The following is a 23052-nucleotide window of genomic DNA, read 5'->3' as shown; positions in this document are numbered from 1 at the left end:
TCAGATTCAAACCCACAAGAAAACAAAAATTCACAGGCACCAAACCATGTATGAACTGTGGGAACTGTAATTCAATTATTAAAGGCAATGTCATCAACCACCCAATGAGAGGCTATACCATAAAATTAAAGGTGAATGCAACATGCGACTCGAGCAACGTGATCTACGCTCTAAAATGCCCCTGCAGGAAATTATACATCGGCAAAACTGAACGCAAAATAAAAATAAGACTCACAGAGCACAAATCAAACATCAGACTGAAATCAGTAAAATCATCAATCGCAATGCACTTTGTGGAAGCAAACCACAATATCTCACAACTTAAATTCATCATCCTAGAAACAATACCAAAAATTGAAGGACGAGACAATACTAAATTTCTTCTTCAATGTGAGAATACCTGGATCCACAGACTTTCTACCCAGAAGCCACTTGGGCTCAATGACAGAATAGAACTTTCTTGTTACTTATAAAAAAGTGCTCGGCTGAGCAAAAATATGTCTCCTGTGTAAATGTACTGTGTCACATTACCCTGACATGATCACGGTGAATTATATGTATAGCACTGTTCTACAGCCATTATTTCCACACTGTTATTTTTTTCTCCGTTTAACATTGCTCATTTTCTATTTTTCCTGACTGCCCCTCATTTCATGCACATAGTAGATTTTTACGTATAACCGTTTTTCTTGAATCACTACCGACATTAGGCATCTTAGTCTTTCCTCCACCTTCATGATCACGTGAGCGCGACTATAGGATTTTAGTAAACACCGGAGCCGGCAGTTAGACTGCATCCAGCGTTGACGAATGGAACGCCGCTTGGCAGAACCCATGAACCTTGCACACAGGTTAGTCCCGTTCCTCATCAAGTGAGAACGGCATACTGCTTATAACCTTATGCGCACTTTTGCAGTAACTTGTAAGTAACTTTGCTACGTGCAATTTTCCCTTTAGATCCATGCTACCGCTATCCCAGAACACACGTAAGACGTTTTCTTTGTTACACTTCCCCGGTACTTTTGGCTTTATTAAGGGTGACCCCATAACCGGACACTATGACGTTTGTCCCATGCCCCCCACACACAATTGACACCCACCATACTTACACGGTATCTTTCCTTTTTTATCGCAGTATCCCTGATGAAGGGGCACCAAATGGCCCCGAAATGCATTGGATGTGTTTGATAAATGGAATATTATAATGCTCTGAAAATAAGAGCGAAAACTTCCAAAAAACAGTAGTAAATGATTACTGACCAATGAAATAAAAAAGTGAATAAAATACTATGAACTAATGATGAAATAGTTTGGAACTCCTAATTGTTTGGGAAAAGACTTTGTGTGCACATAAGGATGAGATCAGCGGTCCGCTGACCTCACATTTTTGTTGTGATTACCTAACGCCGAGGGACACCTGACGTTACTTGTGTGGCACCAACAAACTTGACGAACCTTTCGTACCAACATAGCTGTGCACCCCAGCACACTGTTCTTAGATTGTTACCTCTTCGTGTCCAAACCGACTGGGCTAGCACGCTAAACATGCAACACAATTACGAAGAAATTGCTAAGAGTACTGAGGCCCGCGCCTCCACTTTTGCATTTAACCCGGATGAAGCCGACCGAATCTATGCACTAATTAGGGAAGAGACCACACAGGAGACTACCACGCGCTCAAAAGAGCAATATATAAGACAACTGATATATCTAAGTAAGAGACGTATTAACCAACAACTGCATGCCAGCACACTGGTTAAATATCACCGCAACCAACGAATACCCAGGGGCCTCAGAATCGCCTTGAAACCATCACTCTGCAAGAACTCCAAACAATTCCAGGAAAGATGGTATGAAATTTTGAATAAATGCTCTTTGGACTTAATCCTACTAATTATTGAGGAACTCTCCGGAATACTTGAGGAACTCACTACGGAAATCGAAGAAACATCGAATGAACTATCCAAACTGCTATCTGAGGATGAATTAAAAGAAATTCTAGAAGATGTTCAAACACAGATCAAGAAACACTCTAATGAGATCAATGAACGGAAGATACGGAAGTATAAAAGAGACACCACGGATTACAGATTGGGAGAAGTCTACACGTGGGCGGAGATCTACGCTCAAAAAAGGAGAAACAGACCACCAAACTCTCAAACGGAAACCTCATCTTCTGATAGTGACAGCACACAGAGACCGAAAAAGACCACCACAACTCACACGAGCGCAGATACTAATATAGCGCAGCAACCAACCACAAGTTTCCAAACAGAACCGAACCCTTTTTTAGAACAGGGCCAGGCACAAAAAGGAGACCCCGGAGAGGACAGAACAAAGGAAAGAGAAAAAGAGAAAGAACCACCGATTACGAGAAGCACAACAGGTACCATCAAGGACAAGAAATCCACGAAGAGGACATAAACAGTGAAGAACTTGTCATCAACATTAGTGAATATCGAATGACCAAACACGAAAAGACATTACTACAAAAAGGCACATCCTTTGTGCCCACGACCAACACGACCAACTTGGAACTGGAAGTCAGTCTATTTAAACTGATGCGGAAATTACGTTTACGCCATTTTTTTGAAAATGTCCTACCGGAACAACCAACCAAAGAGCAAGACCAACTATTAGGGCTAAGACCACACAGCACATTCCAATCACCAGTGAGCCACAAAACCTTGGATCTATTTGAAAACAGAGTTAAGAAGGATCTAGCAAACATCAAACATGGCCAGAAGAAGTCTAGGAATATCACACAAAAAGACAGGGATACACTTAGAAAATTGTCCCAAAATGATCGGATCATATGTACCAAGGCTGACAAAGGGGGCGCGTTAGTTATCATGGACAGAGACATGTACGAACGGAAGACCATGGAACATATCATGGATGTAACAACATACATGAAACTGGACTACAATCCCACAACAGAATACATGAAAACTCTGTTGAACATTTTGGAAAGAGCGCACGAAGCGGGCACAATTATTGATAGGACCAAAAACTTTCTGATTAAAACCAACCCAAAAAGCCCCACACTCAGAATGGTACCCAAAATTCACAAAGATCTCAAAGACCCTCCCATGAGACCCATAGTCTCTACGTGTGGAAGTCTACATGAACCGATTGGCCAACTCCTGGACAAATATCTACAGCCAACGGTGCAGTCCATGCGGACATACACCAAGGATACGACACATTTCATCTCAAAGCTCAATAACCTTCAGATTGATCCACAAGACCAAACAATCCTATGTACCGCTGATGTCCGAGCTTTATATACCTCCATACCCCATTCCCTGGGGATAGAAGCTATTGAGCAAGCGCTCCTTAAAACGGACTTGGGCACTGACTTCCAAACATTCCTGATGGAATTGATGCTCTTTATCCTATACCAGAGCTACTTTAAATATAACGACTGTTGGTACCAACAACTTGTAGGAATGGCAATGGGCAATTCAGCGGCGCCTGTATACGCCAATATCTTTATGCAGCAATATGAGGAAACCCACATCTTCGCAAATGAAGAATGGACAAGAAACTTACTTCTCCTAACTAGATATATCGACGATATTTTTATCGTCTGGAAAGCCTCTAAGAGTGAACTACAACACCTACTGGAAAAATTCAACCAAATTGACGAACGGATCCAACTGACATGGCAAATTTCTGAGACTACTGTGAACTTTCTCGATGTCAAAATCACCAGAAACCAACATAAGTTTGAGACTGATCTTTTCACTAAACCAACGGACCGGAACAACATGTTGCACTACACGAGCTTCCATGAACCAAACCTTAAACAACATCTACCATACTCACAAATGGCGCGCGCCAAGAGAATCACATCAGACCCCAGCAAATCCAAAGAACGCATTGAGGAGGTGGCCACCAAGTTCCTACAACGAGGATACCCCCAAAACGTCATTGAAGAGTCTAAAGACAAAATAGCCAAGATGGAACGAACAAAACTCCTACAAACAACAGAGAAAAAGCAACAGACCAGGACAGTGGTAGTTTCGAAATTTTCCACAGCCACTAGGAGATTTAAACAAATCATCAACCAACATTGGCCACTGTTGAACTTAGAACCAGACTTTGGACAAATCTTCAAAGAACCTCCCTTATTCGCATTCTTCAGGGCTCAGAACCTGGGTGAACTCATCAGATTCAAACCCACAAGAAAACAAAAATTCACAGGCACCAAACCATGTATGAACTGTGGGAACTGTAATTCAATTATTAAAGGCAATGTCATCAACCACCCAATGAGAGGCTATACCATAAAATTAAAGGTGAATGCAACATGCGACTCGAGCAACGTGATCTACGCTCTAAAATGCCCCTGCGGGAAATTATACATCGGCAAAACTGAACGCAAAATAAAAATAAGACTCACAGAGCACAAATCAAACATCAGACTGAAATCAGTAAAATCATCAATCGCAATGCACTTTGTGGAAGCAAACCACAATATCTCACAACTTAAATTCATCATCCTAGAAACAATACCAAAAATTGAAGGACGAGACAATACTAAATTTCTTCTTCAATGTGAGAATACCTGGATCCACAGACTTTCTACCCAGAAGCCACTTGGGCTCAATGACAGAATAGAACTTTCTTGTTACTTATAAAAAAGTGCTCGGCTGAGCAAAAATATGTCTCCTGTGTAAATGTACTGTGTCACATTACCCTGACATGATCACGGTGAATTATATGTATAGCACTGTTCTACAGCCATTATTTCCACACTGTTATTTTTTTCTCCGTTTAACATTGCTCATTTTCTATTTTTCCTGACTGCCCCTCATTTCATGCACATAGTAGATTTTTACGTATAACCGTTTTTCTTGAATCACTACCGACATTAGGCATCTTAGTCTTTCCTCCACCTTCATGATCACGTGAGCGCGACTATAGGATTTTAGTAAACACCGGAGCCGGCAGTTAGACTGCATCCAGCGTTGACGAATGGAACGCCGCTTGGCAGAACCCATGAACCTTGCACACAGGTTAGTCCCGTTCCTCATCAAGTGAGAACGGCATACTGCTTATAACCTTATGCGCACTTTTGCAGTAACTTGTAAGTAACTTTGCTACGCGCAATTTTCCCTTTAGATCCATGCTACCGCTATCCCAGAACACACGTAAGACGTTTTCTTTGTTACACTTCCCCGGTACTTTTGGCTTTATTAAGGGTGACCCCATAACCGGACACTATGACGTTTGTCCCATGCCCCCCACACACAATTGACACCCACCATACTTACACGGTATCTTTCCTTTTTTATCGCAGTATCCCTGATGAAGGGGCACCAAATGGCCCCGAAATGCATTGGATGTGTTTGATAAATGGAATATTATAATGCTCTGAAAATAAGAGCGAAAACTTCCAAAAAACAGTAGTAAATGATTACTGACCAATGAAATAAAAAAGTGAATAAAATACTATGAACTAATGATGAAATAGTTTGGAACTCCTAATTGTTTGGGAAAAGACTTTGTGTGCACATAAGGATGAGATCAGCGGTCCGCTGACCTCACATTTTTGTTGTGATTACCTAACGCCGAGGGACACCTGACGTTACTTGTGTGGCACCAACAAACTTGACGAACCTTTCGTACCAACATAGCTGTGCACCCCAGCACACTGTTCTTAGATTGGGACATCAGATACAGACATTCCTTGCAGATCCCACAAGAGCTGTGTTCTTCCTAAGGGACCTCAGATACAGACATTCCTTGCAGCTCCCACCAGAGTTGTGTTCTTCCTGAGGGACATCAGATACAGACATTCCTTGCAGATCCCACAAGAGTTGTGTTCTTCCTGAGGGACCTCAGATACAGACATTCCTTGCAGTTCCCACCGGAGTAGTGTTCTTCCTGAGGGACCTCAGATACATGCATTGCTTGTAGCTCTCAACAGAGCAGTGTTCTGTCTAAGGGGCCAAGAGGATACAGATACAAACATTTCTTGCAGCTCCCTCCAGAGTAATGTTCCTTCCTGAGTGACTTCAGTAACAGAGATTCCTTGTGGCTCCCATTAGAGTAATGTTCCTTTTGGAGGGACCTCAGATAAAGGTATTGCATGCAGCTCCCAGCAGAGCAGTGTTCCTCCTGGAGGGACCTCAGATGCAGTCATTCCTTGCAGCTCCCACCAGAGTGGTGTTACCTCCCTATGGCCCTCAGACACAGGCATTGCTTGGAGCTCCCTCCAGAGTAGTGTTCCTTCCAGAGGGACCGCAGATACAGACATTCCTTGCAGCTCCCTCCAGAGTAATGTTCCTTCCGGAGTGACTTCAGCAACAGACATTCCTTGTGGCTCCAGGTAGAGTAGTGTTCCTCCCGGAGGGACCGCAGATGCAGGCCTTCCTTGCAGCTCCCACCAGAGTGGTGTTACCTCCCTAGGGACCTCAGACACAGACATTCCTTGCAGCTCCCTCCAGAGTGCTGTGTTCCTTTCAGAGGGCCCTAAGATACAGAAATTCCTTGCAGCTCCCTCCAGAGTAATGTTCCTTCCGGAGTGACTTCAGCAACAGACATTCCTTGTGGCTCCAGGTAGAGTAGTGTTCCTCCCGGAGGGACCTCAGATGCAGGCATTCCTTGCAGGTCCCACAAGAGTAGTGTTACCTCCCGAGGGACCTCAGATGCAGACATTCCTTGCAGCTCCCTCCAGAGTAATGTTCCTTCCGGAGTGACTTCAGCAACAGACATTCCTTGTGGCTCCAGGTAGAGTAGTGTTCCTCCCGGAGGGACCTCAGATGCAGGCATTCCTTGCAGGTCCCACAAGAGTAGTGTTACCTCCCTAGGGACCTCAGATACAGACATCCCTTGCAGCTCCCTCCAGAGTAATGTTCGTTCCGGAGTGACTTCAGCAACAGACATTCCTTGTGGATCCAGGTAGAGTAGTGTTCCTCCCGGAGGGACCTCAGATGCAGGCATTCCTTGCAGGTTCCACAAGAGTAGCGTTACCTCCCTAGGGACCTCAGACACAGTCATTCCTTGCAGCTCCCTCCAGAGTGCTGTGTTCCTTCCAGAGTGACTTCAGCAACAGACATTCCTTGTGGCTCCCACTAGAGTAGTGTTCCTCCCGGAGGGACCTCAGACACAGACATTCCTTGCAGCTCCCTCCAGAGTGCTGTGTTCCTTCCAGAGGGCCCTAAGATACAGGCATTCCTTGCAGCTCTCACCAGAGTAGTGTTCCTTCCCTAGGGGCCCCCTCCTTGCTCCAGGCTACGGATACCAGTTTGATGACCCAACGCCGCCTCCCTAAATCAAAGAGTGGTAATGTTCGGAGAGAGAAAAAAAAATTCTACGTGAATCCAAACCATAACGTAATTGTTTTTCTGCCTGGAATCCAGGGCATCATGTTCCAAACACGGAATCTATAATGAGCTGGTTAAATATTTCATAATAAAAAAAACGAAAGGGCGTAATCTAAAAAGACAAACGCAAATCCAAAAGAGATGCCCACTTTATTTATTTATGTCTTTCTTTATTTATGAGGATATATTTTGTTTAACCCCAACATACCGCCTTTCTGCTGTTCCGCAACACTTTGAGACCAAGCATGTGCAGCAAGCGCTACAAAAACAGAAATAGTAGTAGGTTTTATGAAATGCGGACGGTGGCAGCAAGCAGCTTAGGAGACAGGTTTAGTTTTGAGTGGCACTTGTACCCCGAGATTAGGGACGGGGTGCAAAAACAATAAGGTCTCAGTCTGACCATGCTACATTTCCCTTACCGCTACTTTTTTGGCGAGAGATGAGGTACCTTTGGCACCAAATGTTTAGCTCTGTTCAAGCAGTGATAGGGAAGGCCACCAGTTCAACATGAATTGTAATTAATGCACCCTTGTTAGATGGAAATGTTTACTTCACTGTTACCTGTAACCTGCCTGTAACAATTTACCTGTAACATTTACTTGCCCGTTACTTACGATGATCGTAAGCATGGAGTTCTTGCTATAATGCTGGGCTCTAAAACACTGAGGCCCAGATGGACAAAACTATCACGCAGCGCAGCACCCAAAGTTCCTGCGCTTCATTGCGTGAGAGGGAGAGAGAAGGCCAGCGCCGTACCTGCTAAGATATGGCGCTATCCTCCTCTCCCTCTAGCGCTGGCGCAGAATTATGCTGCCGAGCACCAAGCACACACCTTTGCACAATAGTGCAACGGTGTCTGCATGAGTCTAGCATAGGTTTTGTACTGAAGAGTACCCTTCCAGTACAAAATACTAGGCTTAGGCTGACTTTACAACTTTTCCTACTTTGTATGTGTGCTGTACAGTGCATCAGTACAGTGGGAGGAGAGATGAAAGCATTTCTCCTTTCAATGGCTGCTTTCAAGTGACATTCATTTATGACGCACAACCCTGTCTACTATTGCTAGTAGAAAAGCTTTTGCATCAAAAACCATGGACGGGAATGCCCCTGTACCCCCCATAGAATGCTGCCTTGATGCACAGTAATGCAAAGCAGCTCCTCATGCTGGTTTGCGTTCCTTTTTCTTACAAATACCAATTTGCACCGGTTTTTTAATTCGCAAAAAAGATTTTGCACCGGGTTTGTGTCAAAAAAGTAACACAAACACAAATCAAAACATTTGTAAATCTGGGCCTTAGTTCTCAAATTCCAATTTAAATATTATTATTATTATTAAACCTAACCCGTTAGCATTAGCTGGTCACTATTTTAAGAGTTTGGATATTTTAAATGCAAAATTATCACATTGTATCGTAGCATTTATATTGTGCTTGACATCTCTATGTGGTTGCTGAAACACGTTATCGGGCGGCGGGCATGCTACACCGTGGGAACATGCACAGTTGGCAGAGTGCAATATTCACTGCCTAATTAGTAAAAATATAAGTGCAGGCACCCAGTTTTTTTTTATTGGAGGCTGCCACCCACTTTCAACCCTGGCATGGTCCACTTCCATCGCTGGTGCTGTCCACGTTCTCTGCAGGCACTGCCTACGGTCTGCTTGCACACTGGCAAAAGCCTTCGGTGTACTCACTACCTCTCTGTAGTTGTTACTTGAAGCCGGTGGGTGACAGGTCAGCTGGGAGCAGGTCAGCGCCATGGGGAACCATACACTTGCCAATCATAGGACAGTAGGACCCATTTCCCTTGTTTGCATCAATCAATCAGGGGAATTTTAAGCACGCTACTTACCTGTGACTCACAGAGGCGCAACTAGAGTCAAATTTCGGGGGGGGCTAAGAAAAAATTTCGGCGGGGCTGAATCTTTAGGCACTCGGCAGAGTCGAGCTGCAGGGGCTCTTAGAAGGGGTGAAACAACAACAAAGCCCCATTAACATGCACAAGGTCTTTTAAAGACTTGTGAAGTGCTCAGGTGCGGCTGTGAGCAGGCCCCGGGAAGTGTCTCATCCCGGGCTACCACACACGGCGGGGGGCTGAAGCCCTTTGAGGCCAATGGGTGTTGCCCGCCTGCCTGGGCCCATGCCATAGTGCAGTGGTTCCCAAACTTTTCCAACCTACGGCTCCCTTTACCTATTGACTGTTGGCCGCGGCTCCCCATTATGGTACCTTTTGTGGCGGGTGGTGAATATAAGCCCATTCTCTGGAGTACTTTCATGTTTTTCCCTAAAAATAATTGGGATAAAGCTGAAGGTATTCTAAAACATAGATGTAATCATATCCTGGCCACTGCAGAGCCCCATGCTGTATCAACAACTGATTGGACTAATTGGACAGAAATAGTGTTCTCAGAGAAGTGAACTGTAAATGCACGTCAGTGTCCATGCCTGAAACACATTGGCGTGTGCACTGCAGACTGTTTGACACACTGTGAGCTTCATCAGACAAAACCCCAACAAGGTTTATTCACCTCAAATCAGAGCATGCCATGTTTCTTAGCCATTTACAAATTCTGAAAAAGACAGCAGGTGAGGAATTCACAAATGAATTACCAACACGTTGTGAGAAACGAAATATGCCATAGCTGCGGAACTAAATATTCACTTTTGCAAACAAATATATATTGGATGATACTATTAATAGTGATCACTGTTCTCTGCTGTTTATTCCAATTTCCTTTTCAATATAATGTGTAAAACGTGGACAATGGAATAAAAGAATTAAAACGAACATGATCTAGACACATTCAAGCACAATCAAGGTTTGGAGTAAGTCTGCAGCAATTTTTGGCAAACAGAAAAGGCAAACAAAAAACATTTGATTGAGCACTGGCAATGCACGTGGTTTTCCTGCAATTTCAATATTATCTCATTTGATTTGATGATCACAGGTGATTCTGTTTGCTAGGCTCCTGGGTTCTCTATTCAGGAAAGAGAATAAGAAAGGCACAATAGGGAGCTAAAGCGAAGGCGTGATAACAAATTGTTTACTTACAATAATATGTCAGACTGTAAAGGCATATATCTGAAACCTATTTTCTAAAGTGAATAAGCAGATTTTTTCACCTAAAATAAATAAATCCTAAAGCAGCCTTGGAATTTGGACACATGGATGTTAACCCTGGTTTCTATCAGGTCAAAAATCATGCAATTGTGGACAAACTTCTGTGTTTGTATGCTCCCTAAATTGTAAATATTTGTGATAAAAAAAGCAGTGTAAAAACAAATATTATATTGTGTTGTTCGCTACTGCCCCGTTAACCCAAAAGGCTACTACTGGCATTTGCACTTGTGACCTGCAGGTCTGTTGCTCGCATATGATTACAGAAAACTCTCAACCCTTTGAATGATCTTACTGAGACTGGAGCATGTTTTATGTATACTGTAAGTCGCACTGTTTCATATCCCTTGCTCCCCACCCTCACCCCCACCCCCACCTTTTTCCAAATAAGTGTATAAATAATACATGTCCCTCCTTGCAAAGAGATACTTTCTCTTACCGCGTATCTCTGACTAAGGCCTCAGCAGCAGCTTTAAAATTTTGAAAGACCCCAGGAGAGTCTGGGCTGAGCTATACTGCAATTCCGGGCAAAAACCCTCTAGATTAGGACAGAAAAAAGGAGACAAACAGCACCGGACAGCATGAAAGCAAAGACATTGAAACATCCTCGCCTCCCTCCTGATCTGATAGTAGACGCCTTGAAAGTAAGGTTACACTGCCCTCTCATTGCCCAGGGCAACCACTGCAGGCCTGACCACACGGAGCAGTGTTCAATTTAGATGCACGTAAGTGAAAAACATACTATTTATTTGTGATTCCCAAACTGTGCGAGAATCTGTCCGTGGCGCCCTTGGCTAGTTTTCATGGCGCACCAGGGCGCCGGGGCGCACAGATTGGGAACCACAGCCATAGTGTCACAAGACTTATGTCTCTCCATCTCGGGCAGACAACTTGGACATCTGCCTGAATGCATGTCTCACCAGTGGCAGACTCCCTCGGCACAGATCTACCCTGGTTCTTGGACATCTGTCTCTCAGATGTCAGACTCCTTGAGCCCCTATCTCACTAGTGTGACAAATTCCTTTGGCCTAGGTCTACCCTGGTTCTTGGACATCGGTCTTTCAGACGTCAGACCCCTTGTACCTCTATCTTACTAGTGTGACAGACTCCCTTGACCCAGGCCTATCATGATGCCTCAGCAATACCACAGAAGCCATCCTGGAGAACTCGTCATGCATGAACATCAGCAATGTCCCAATGAGATCTGCATCAGATATGTTTAAAACAATAACTTGAGACATTTCTAGTTATACAGACAATTAAGTACTTACACAATCACTGACACATTATTTATTTTTAAAACATATCTGAAGTACGGGTCATTGGAAGATGGTTAATGATAATATAATGAAATCGCGGGCATCTGTCTGTCAGGTGTCAGAAGCATTGAAACAGTGTCTCACTAATGTCAGTCTCCCTGGCCCCAGTCTCTTGGACATTTGTCTCCGAGGCCACAGACCCCCGAACCCATGCCCCACTAGTCTCAGGTCCTCTGCCCTGCCTCTACCAGGCCACATTTAATGGGTCCCCGGGCTCAGGTTTCTGCAGTGTAAGACCCCTCATCTCCCCATCGCTCTTCAATGTCAGCCACATGGACCCCTGCCTCTCATTTCTTTTTCTGCTACTGACTTTCATCCCTCGGCCACTGGAGCGCCGTGGGTGAGATGGCGAGCCGGCTGTGAGGAGGTGCCCGGAGGATGCCCGAGGGATCAGGTGAGGGCCGCGCTCGTCGCTGTTGTTTGTCTGTAGCTGCTGCTGCATCCATCGGTGTCCGCGCCATGGACCACCCCCGCCACCACCGGTCTGTCAGTGTGGTTCCCGGCAAATCACAGTACGCTCTCCGCTATTCTCAATTGCCTCAGCCCCCCCTCTCTCCAAGTGCATCAGCACCCCACCAAAAGGTGTCTCTGCCCCCCTCTCCAAGTGCATCAGCACCCCACCAAACGGTGTCTCTGCCCCCCTTTCCAAGTGCATCAGCGCCCCCCACCAAATGGTGTCTTGCCCCCCCCCCAAGTGCCCCAAACCCCTCACCAACCGGTATCTCTCTCCTCCCTCTCTCAAAGTGGCCAAGCCCCTTACCCCTTAGAGTTGAATTCTCAGGACTATGTGCCTTCAATCTCCCATTGTATTATGTCTCTCCCCTTTGCATGCACTCTATCTCTCGAGTCCTTTGTGCCCGCATTCTCCCTGTCGATAACACTCTCGGGTACTCTGCTCCTTCATTCTCCCTGTGCCTCTGTCTCTCATTCTCTCGAGTTCCCGGCAGTGGCGTAACAAAACATGAGGGGGCCCCCCTGCAAAGTACATGGAGGGGGCCCCCCTACGGACTCACTCGGGATCTTTCAGGCCAGGTCACTGACCTGAAGGGGACCCTTGGAGCTCTAGGGCTCTCTGCATTGCAGGGGCAGCGGGGGTATTGTTATGCCACTGCCACAAGGCTCTCACAAATATGCCCCCTGTCTTTACAAACCAGTTCCGATATGGCAATGTCGGGGTCTGAATGTTCCTCTTAACCTGCAACCTTTCCTCCTTGGTGGAGGAACGTTCTATTCTGGCCCCCAGAAAGGACATCTCCTGGTCCTGGGAGACCTCAGCGTATGGTTGAAGACTTCTGATGGTCCTGGGAGACCTTGGTCTATGGATTGAGTCTCCTGATGGTGTCCTGGTATATATTTGGAGTCTCCTGATGGTCCTGGGAGACCTCAGGCTCCATCTGGAGTCTCCTGATGGTCCTGGGAGAACTCAGGTTATGGTTGGAGTCTCTTGATGTTCCTGGGAGACCTCAGGTTATGGCTGGAGTCTCCTGGTGGTCCTGGGAAAGCTCAGTTTATGGCTGGAGTATCCTGATGGTGCAGCTCTTACATGTTCACATGATGTGGACTCTGTGAATTTGCATTTATTGAACACATCATTCATTCTGCTGCTCTCTTACTAGGCATTCATCTTTGTCTCTCGTCACTTATTTGTTGGCAGAGACCCTTTCCCAAGTGCTTTTTAGATTGCATTTCTCCAGCTCTGAACCTCTCGAAAGAGTCAATTAATTTATTAGAGAGATTGCAATCTCCCAATATTTGTTCAGGTGCTCTCTAAAAGTCTCAACAACTTTGCAACGGTCTGGCACTTTCTTTTTAAGATTAAACAAATATGTGAAAACATTCTGACTGAAATAATGCCTACACCCAACAATCTTTCTTTAAGATCGTACCACCTGTACCTCCTTTGCACCTGTTGCTGCAACCAACCTTGATACTGCACCTCCTGTGCACATGTTGATGCAACCAACCTTGCTGCCACCCTTGCAGGCTGCGCCCACAAGACCCCAGTCAGATTCTGCCCGGAGAAGCTAAAGGAGCTCTGTTTCTGCTTCTCAAGATCCCCTTGTTGGAATTGTTGAGTCCTCCTTTAGGACAAGGCACCTTTCTCACTGCCTGGAAAAATGCCGCAGTGAAACCCCTCCTGAAAAAGGTTTGCTGCACCCTCTGGATATTATTAACTTCAGTCCAATCTCTCTCTCACCATTCTGGGTCGGTTAATTGAAACACTACTTTTCCAAGATCTTCAAACAATCGCAGGAGAAAGCAATATTTATACCTTTCTCGACTGGATTTGCAGTTTTGCTGGAAATACTTGAGAGTTCCTGGAAAGCTCCACAGCCCCCTGCAAAGGAGTTAGATCTATCACTGGAGGCAGACGGCGGCATCCAAATGTCAGCCCTGCGGACAGTGTGAAGCCCTTGGCTGGATAACTGTCTCCTGTGTGGAACAAGCTGCGCCTGTCTGCTCCTGTCAGATCCTGACTGCACCTGTCTACCCCTGCCTCCTCCTGCCTGTCCCTGTCTCCTCCTGTCAGATCCTGACTGCTCTTCTTTGCTCCTGCCTGCCCTGCCTGCTCCTGTCAGACCCTGCCTACCCCGCCTGCTCCTTCCTGCCCGCCTGCTCCTGTCAGACCCTGCCCGTGCCGCCTGCTCTTGTTAGGCCCTGCCTGCTCTTGTTAGGCCCTGCCTGCTACTGTCTGCCCCTGCCTGCTCCTGTGAGACCTTGCTTGCCCCTGACTGCTCCTGTCAGATCCTCACTGCTCCTGTCAGATCCTCACTTCTCCTGTCAGATCCTGACTGCTCCTGTCTGGCCCTGGCTGCTCCTGTCTGCCCCTGCCTGCTCCTGTCTGCCCCTGCCTGCTCCTGTCTGACCTTGCCTGCTCTTGTTAGGCCCGGCATGCTACTATCTGCCCCTGCCTATTCCTGTCTGCCCCTGCTCCTGTCAGGCCTTCCCTGCTCCTGTCTGCCCCTGCCTGCTCCTGTCAGATCCTGCCTGCTCCTGTCTGCCCCTGCCTGCTCTTGTCAGGTCCTGCCTGCTGCCGACTCTTGTCAGGTCCTGCCTGCCCCTGTCTGCCTGTCTGTGTGAGACCTTGTGAGACCATGCCTGCTCTGCTCCTGTCTGCCCCTGCCTGCTCCAGTCAGACACTGCCTGCTCCTGTCTGCCCCTGCATCCTCCTGTCAGGTCCTGCCTACTCCCGTCTGTCCCAGCCTCTGTCTGCCTGGTCGTGTCTGACCTTGTAAGATCATGCCTGCTCCTGTCGGCCTCTGCCTGCTCCTGTCAGACCCTGCCTGCCCCTGCCTGCTCCTGTCTGCTCCTACCTGCCCCTGTCTGCCCCTGCCTGCTCCTGCCTTCCCCTGCCTTCTCCTGACAGCCCCTGCCTGCTCCTGTCTACCTCTGTCTACTGATATGTTCATAACCACCTCAAACACAACGGGCCCAATTCACAAAGGCAAAGTTAGACTTTTGGTCTAAGTTTTGATCAAAAGTCCAACTTTAGTACTTTTCAGTGTGCACAACATAAGTTGCGAGTAAAATCTTTACGACTGCAGAGTTTCCACACTCATAGCAGAATCGCTGCATTCGGAGTGGAATCTCCGCACTTGGGGCAGAGGTCCACCTGGGTGCGGAAACTCCTCAATCATAAAGGGACTACTCGTAACTTATATTTGTGAATACCAAAAAGTAGTAAAGTTAGCCTTTTGTTCAAAACTTAGACCAAAAGCCTAACTTTACCTTTGCCCAATGCTGGCTATAGCCTTAGGGCTGCAATTCTTTCGAACAGCTTTGACCCCCATGGCATGATACTGCTCACTCCTATGAGATGACTGAAATGGCATATTTGAGGTTATTCTTTATATATTGTGGACATTGTTGGTATAATAGTGCCTATGCTTGGTGTAATGCTTGCACTGGCATAATGTTGGCAATCCCTAGCATTTTAATAACATTATCACTTCTGCCATTGATTAGTTTAACCTCCCTGCACCTATCCTTGCCATCACACATTCATCCATTATACATTTTATTTTACTATTCTTTCAAGCAATTGCCCATTCAAATACCCATACATGCATTCATTCACTTACCTATCAAGTATCCATTCATTGAAACACTCATTTATCCATTCATGTACACACCCATTCAACATTTTGTACATTGTCAGATTCACCAATGAAGCCACTAAAACACAGCACAAACTCGGCAATAAAGAGGCAATGCCAGTGAAGCCTTTAGCCAGACGTATTGGCTTTACCAATGCTTAAATATTTTGCCGAACACAGAGGTGTTTTGTTTTGCTGTGGCAAACACCATTCTATTGATTTAGTTTGATCCTGAGAGCTAGCTTCCAAGAGTGACTATTTTAACACTCATTTACCATAGTTTTGGTGACGGGGGAATGCTAGGCAGAATGGCAGATAGGAAATGCTAGTTGCATGAGCATGGTGGCATTTGCGTTTTTCTTAATAAATGGAAGTATTTTCTTAAATACTTGGACACATGTATATTGTGCTCGCTGTAGTTTTCTCTTCGGTTTGATTACATCAACTATAGTGAGGCCCCCGCTCCAGATTTCATCTAGAGCTCTCCGGCCTCATTACTGTGCTGAGGGGGCTCCCTGCAGCTCGGGGCCCCCTGCAGCTCTGAGCCCCCACGCACTGCGGGGGCTGCAGGGGCCTGTGTTACGCCCCTGGTTCCCGGTGTCTCTCTATCACAGCGTTCCCTGTGTCACTCTTTCGGGTTCTCTGTCTCTCACTCTCTAGGAAGCCTCATTTACATTTAAATGGTCTTTAACAGACCTGTGAAGACTTCGGGTGCGGCTGCAATTAGACGCCGCCAGCCGCGAAGGAAGCTGTGTCAGCCCGGGCTGACACACACGACGGGGGGGGGGGGGGCTGAAGCCCCGTGAGCCCAATGGGTGTTGCGCGCCTGCCTGTGAGGGTCTCAAGGTTCTGGGGAAGGGGGGGGGGGCGGTGCATAAGGAGCCTTGGACCACTGTAAAGAGGGGGTGTAACTAGAATCGAACTCCGAGAAGGGTTAACAGGTCAACCAATGGAGATGTGCTAACACTTCAACCAATTGGCAGAACTATCATTAGAGCCAAAGCAAGAAAACAGAGTGATACATTGTAAAAGGGGAATGAGTAATTTGACAACTAAAAAGCAGTTTCTACATATTTAAGTACAAAATCAGGACACAAGTCCTAGAAAAAAAGTGGGGGGACGCTGTCACCGGAAGTGACATCACGACAGGAAGTGACGTCACGAAAGGTGGCTTGCACCATGGAGATCATTGCCTCCCCTCGGCCCGCCCCCCCGTAAAATAAGTGGGGGACCGCCGTCCACCCGCGTGGTACCCCGACTCGAGCCCTGTACAAAATATTCATTAACAAGTTTTCCCAAAGTTATTTCAAGACAGCAACGCTTTCTGCCGATTCTCCAAAAATCCCTTCTGTGAAATGGGAATAGGCTCATTAATTTTTTTTAATATCTTCAGAAAGACACTCCTGTTTGATTGTTGATCAGAGGTGCCTTTATATTTTACTTGGCAGGATTCGCAACATATGCTTGTTTGATGCCGCACACGTGTAGATGTCTCAGAATAGTGAGCTTAGTGGGTTAAAACACCTGCTTTCACGATGTGTGCCTGGCAAGTCTCGAGTTTGATCTTTAGTGCATTTTGCATTCCTTCTGAGCTTGAATAAGTGAGAGACAATCAGTTGGCAACATTGCCACCTGTTATTTACTCTGGCAGGAATCTGCAGCATTCTAAATCAAAAAAAACAATTGTTGTCAGCGCCCCACAGTGAGCAGGGGAGAGGATGTAGTGCAACGGCCAGAGCGGTTGACTCGGCTGGGGATCCGGGTTGGGTCTCACGTTCCTTCCTTTCCGGTGGTAGATTCAGCGAGAACTAGCAGAAAAATGGTTCCTCGTAAGGGCAAGGAAAAGAAGGAAGAGCAGGTCATCAGCCTGGGACCTCAAGTTGCAGAGGGTGAAAATGTGTTTGGAGTGTGCCATATATTCGCTTCCTTCAACGACACTTTCGTTCATGTCACCGATCTGTCTGGCAAGGAAACCATTTGTCGTGTGACTGGTGGAATGAAAGTGAAGGCTGACAGAGATGAATCCTCCCCATATGCCGCCATGTTGGCAGCTCAGGATGTGGCCCAGCGATGCAAGGAGCTTGGCATCACCGCCCTTCATATTAAGTTACGCGCAACAGGTGGAAACAGGACCAAGACACCAGGACCAGGTGCTCAGTCAGCCCTAAGAGCCCTGGCCCGTTCTGGAATGAAGATTGGTCGTATCGAGGATGTGACTCCAATTCCCTCCGACAGCACTCGCAGAAAGGGCGGTCGCCGTGGTCGTCGTCTGTAAATTTAGTTTGTCAAATAAAAAAAATATATAAAGTCACACTTTTGGTATTACTGTCTTCTGTACAAGCTACTTTGCACATGATTATTGAAGACATTTATGTTTTAGTTTTTTGAGGCTTGTGAAGCATGATTCCCAATCTATAATTCAGCATGCCTGACGTATTGATACTGTCTCTTGGAGATAGAAGTTTCTGTGGCTACTTATGATGTGGACACTCCGTGTAGTGCATTATCCATTGTTGGCAACTCCTTGAAACTTTTGGGATGCTGGCAGGCTCGTTATTGTCATAGATCAAAAAAGTGAGTGCTCCTGTGGGCAATTGTTGTACCATGTAATACCGGTCTGATTCTGAGATGAGGGATGGGTAGAGACAATGTGTGTGTGTTTGTGGTGTGCATACCTTTGTCTTTAAAAGTTTCTTAATGCTACTCTTAGTGGTGACAAGTTGTGATTAAGTATTTCTGCATTGCCTGATATCTCGCTTTTTCCTCTCCTAATGTATTGGTGATTGTTTAATGTAATGTGTAATTGTTGATCTTTTTCTGTTATATTGTTGAACCACATTTTTCCACTTCCTTTCGTCTCTCCTGTCCTCTCTTCCCGCATCCTCCCTCTATTTTATGTCTCTCCTTCTCTCCTCTCTCAATGTATTGAGACTGAACTATTTTGCCTGATGCCCGATGGAACTACCTGGTTTAGCTATAGGGGGATGGGCCGTGGATTCCCTCCTTGGTCGTCACCTACCCAGTCGGTCTTCAGACAGACTTCTTTTCGTCTCTCCTTATTGTCTCTTAACTTACCATCACTTTCTCACCTCCCCTACCCCCTACTACTTTCTTCTCTCCTTTCTCTCCTCTCCCAATGTATTGCTGATTGTTTGATGTAATGTGTAATTGTTGATCTTTTTCTGTTATATTGTTGAACCACATTGTTCCACTTCCTTTTGTCTCTCCTGTCCTCTCCTCCCGCATCCTCCCTCTATTTTATGTCTCTCCTTCTCTCCTCTCTCAATGTATTGAGACTGAACTATTTTGCCTGATGCCCGATGGAGCTACCTGGTTTAGCTATAGGGGAGATGGGCCGTGGATTCCCTCCTAGGTCGTCACCTATCCAGTCGGTCTTTAGACAGACTTCTTTTCATCTCTCCTTATTGTCTCTTCCCTTATCAATCACTTTCTCACCTCCCCTACCCCCCACTACTTTCTTCTTTCCTTTCTCTCCTCGCCCAACGTTTTGCTGATTGTTTGATGTAATGTGTAATTGTTGATCTTTTTCTGTTATATTGTTGAACGACATTGTTCCACTTCCTTTCGTCTCTCCTGTCCTCTCCTCCCGCATCCTCCCTCTATTTTATGTCTCTCCTTCTCTCAATGTATTGAGACTGAACTATTTTGCCTGATTCCCGATGGAGCTACCTGGTTTAGCTATTGGGGAGATGGGCTGTGGATTCGCTACTTGGTCCCTCTATTTTATGTCTCTCCTCCCTCAATGTATTGAGACTGAACTATTTTGTCTGACGACGATGAAGCTACCTGGTTTAGCTATAGGGGAGATGGGCCGTGGATTCCCTCCTTGGTCGTCACCTACCCAGTCGGTCTTTAGACAGACTTCTTTTCGTTTCTCCTTATTGTCTCTTCCCTTATCCTCCCTTTCTCACCTCCCCTGCCCCCCCTAATACTTCTCTCTCTCCCTTCTCTCCCCTCCTAATTGTATTGCATATTTTTTGATGTATTGTGTAATTTGTTGAACTTGTTCTGTTACATTGTTGATTCTCATGTAAAGCCCTCTGATACCTTCGGGTCTAGACGGCGCTATATAAAACTCTTTTAAACAAAATTAAAAAAATATATATATGATTCTGGGCAAATCACTTAATCTCCCCATGCCCATGGACAGTGCCTGTATACCCTCATGGGTGATAAGCTACACTATATAAATCTACAAATATATATAATATAAATATATACATGGAGGTACATCCATGGCGGTAGCTACCAGGCCTAAAGAAATGGCAAACAGGTTGTTGCCTTGAAATACATTTGAAATGAATGGTGTTCTAGCAAGCAAATGATACAAATCTTCCTTCTCGATAAAATGTACTGCTTATGGGCAATGTTCTGAAATGAGGTCACTTTAACAGAAACAGATATAGTGTCTCCTAATAGGATGTGTTATAACAACAACAACCATGCTTTGAATTCTTTTCTGAAGCTCTAAGCACATAGTGTCGATTCCACTAAAATATCAATATTGTTTTTAAATCCTGCAGTGGCAATGTGCATTATAAAATGCAAACTTTCTTACCAATATCTACAAACTTCCATGACCATGTTCTCAATAATGGTTGTTCCTTAATGTCTAGACTAATTATAGAAATTAGCATGGCTTGGGTGCAGAAACGGGCAACCCCAAATGGAGCACAAGAGAGGCACTACGCTGGTACTATGATTTCCAGTTTGTCACAGTAACACTAGAGTAGTGCGCAAAGTAGTGTTTTCATAGTGCAATGCTTTTGCCCTAGTAACTTATATACAACATAAGAGATATGCTGTTTTTGACATATCCATGCTTACTTAGTTTGACCACAGAATAGGATTTTGTGAGAAAATGGGTTACTTGTTGGGGGAGGGGTAAAACCCTACTCAAGCGCAACCACAATCCATTTCAGGATGGGGCACACGCAAACCCCAAATTAACCTGTGCTCAGCCATCTGGTAGCTTGGCACAGAGCAGCCAGACTTAACTTAGAGGCAATGTATAAAGTATTTATGCAGCACTTCAAACAATAATAAAGAGAAAACACTAGAAAATACCGTTCCAATTTAGAAAAAAATAAGGTTTCATTTTAATAAATAAACCAAGACCAAAACGAGAAAAATCCAATCAGTAGAACCGGAGATCAGCAAGTTCAAGATTTCAGTGATGCTATGGCCATAAAAAATAAACCCTAACTGTGGTGATCTGGTTGCGCCAGACCAGGACAAAGACATGAGATCAGGACGACCACGATTGAGTAAGGGCCGGCTACAGGAAACCACTTAGGCCAGTTGAACACAGTACTTTAATCCCAGCTGCGAAGATTTGAAGAGTCCTGCATTGAGGAAGCGTGGCGCAGCAGACGCGATTCGAGGTGCGGGTGAGGAGATGCATTTTGCATCGGTGGTTCCGATGGGCTGAGTTGGGTGAGGTGACGTCTTTGCATGAAGATGCATCACACAATAGCCGTTCTGATGGACTGCATGGGACAATGGAAAGTCTTTGCATCGGGGAAGTCTGTGCAGCATGTGAGGGTGATACGTTGAGCAGCAGAAGCGATGTGTTGGTTCTGCTGAAACCACTGATGAGCTGGTAAAGCACCTTCAGGCCCACTTCCAAGAGTCTAGGGCTGGGGTGGCACTTCTTGGGAGAAAAGGACTCACAGATAGCAGAATCCACGTGCTGGGGTCATGTGAAAGCCTATTCTGTCTCTGATGCTTCTGATCAGGTGGCCCGCCAACTAGCTCTAGGAGGAATTCTAGGGTCCTCAGTTTTGAGATGCAGGTCCAGTCCTTCTCACCCAGGCAAGAGACCAGCAGGTCAGCATTGCAGGGTAGCAGATCTTCTGGGTAGCAGTCCAGCAGAGCTATAGTCCTTTCAGCAGCACAGCGGTCCTTCTTTCTGGCAGAGTACCCATAGGCCCAGAAGTGTACTGAAGACTTGGGTCTAAGGGACCAATATTTATAACTTGATGACCACTTTGAAGTGGAGGAAGCTTCTGGAGGTTTCCACCCACTGAGGTTTCAGGCATCCCCCCTCCCTGTCCTGGCACCAGCTTGTCTGGGGTCACAAAAGGCAAGTGACAACTCTGAGAGAGAGTGCTCAGGCAGAGCCTTTGTGATGTGCAAGTGTGGTACGTGAAGGCTCCTCCACCTCATTACCTCAAAGGGCTAAGGTTCAATGATCAGTACCTGCCCAGGTGCAGTAAGAGTCACCACTATATAGTGGGATATGTAGTGCTACAGAGCACTGAATGTCTATCGGTTGTTCAGTGCATTCCAGGGGGTGTTGTTATTCAACCTGGTTATGTGGGTTGATAGGCGGTAAACCCACTGCTGCTCTTTTTGTAATAGGATACCCTCATGAGTACCTCATTGGCGACCAACATTTCGGCGTTTCTCCTTACGTTTTTTCTCCTCCAGGTCAAACACTGTCCTTTCTACTATGGCCCCTATGTTAGCTAGACCTGGTTACCACAGATCATGGTGCCCCGGCCAGTGACCACATATGTACAACATAAGGGTGTCACAGCCTATCTCCAGTTTTCCTGGACACCTTACAAGGACGCAGACAGGTCCCCTGCCACTAAATCAAAATTAGGGGCTACAACCCATGCACCTCAAGACCCGTCCCGAAAACAGACTCCCAACTGTGAGTCTTTCTACTGCTTTTTCTAGCAACTCCGCATATCACAACATAGCTAACCAATCCCCTACACCACGTCACGACGTCAGACTCCATGACGTGCATTCGAGCAATTATGGCCGACACCGGGAGGGAACCTTAACATATAAATGCCGGCTTTCCTCAGCCCAGCCGCATCTACGGAATCCCGAGCAGAAGGCCGGAGTAGGTATGGGAAGTGGGCAGACGACTTTGACAAAGTAAGGGTACTTTGAAGTCCAGGGTCCTGATCCGATGTTGAAGGACACCACAGGTACCGGGAACACTCTCTGTAACGGAGATTGTTTTTCCTACTTTTAATGTTTCATTTCCTCTCCCCAATCACACAATCAGAGTGTGACTATAGGTCCTGCCTCCTCGCGGGATTCATGTTGCTCTTGATGGAAATCTCATAGTAAGCATTTCTCTTCATTATTTTATGAAAAATCGACACTTTATGGAAACCGCCGCAGTGTCGAAATACTCAC

The 23052-nt window shown here is 45.9% G+C and overlaps 1 pseudogene; it reads left to right on the top strand.

Moving 5' to 3' along the window:
- The first annotated feature begins 17645 nt into the window (after positions 1 to 17645).
- On the top strand, positions 17646 to 18183 carry LOC144767576 (small ribosomal subunit protein uS11 pseudogene; annotated as a pseudogene).
- The last annotated feature ends 4869 nt before the right edge of the window (positions 18184 to 23052 follow it).

Source organism: Lissotriton helveticus, chromosome 7, assembly GCF_964261635.1.
Source record: "Lissotriton helveticus chromosome 7, aLisHel1.1, whole genome shotgun sequence".
NCBI classification, from domain to species: domain Eukaryota; kingdom Metazoa; phylum Chordata; class Amphibia; order Caudata; family Salamandridae; genus Lissotriton; species Lissotriton helveticus.
This window is presented reverse-complemented; position numbering and strand designations above follow the sequence as displayed.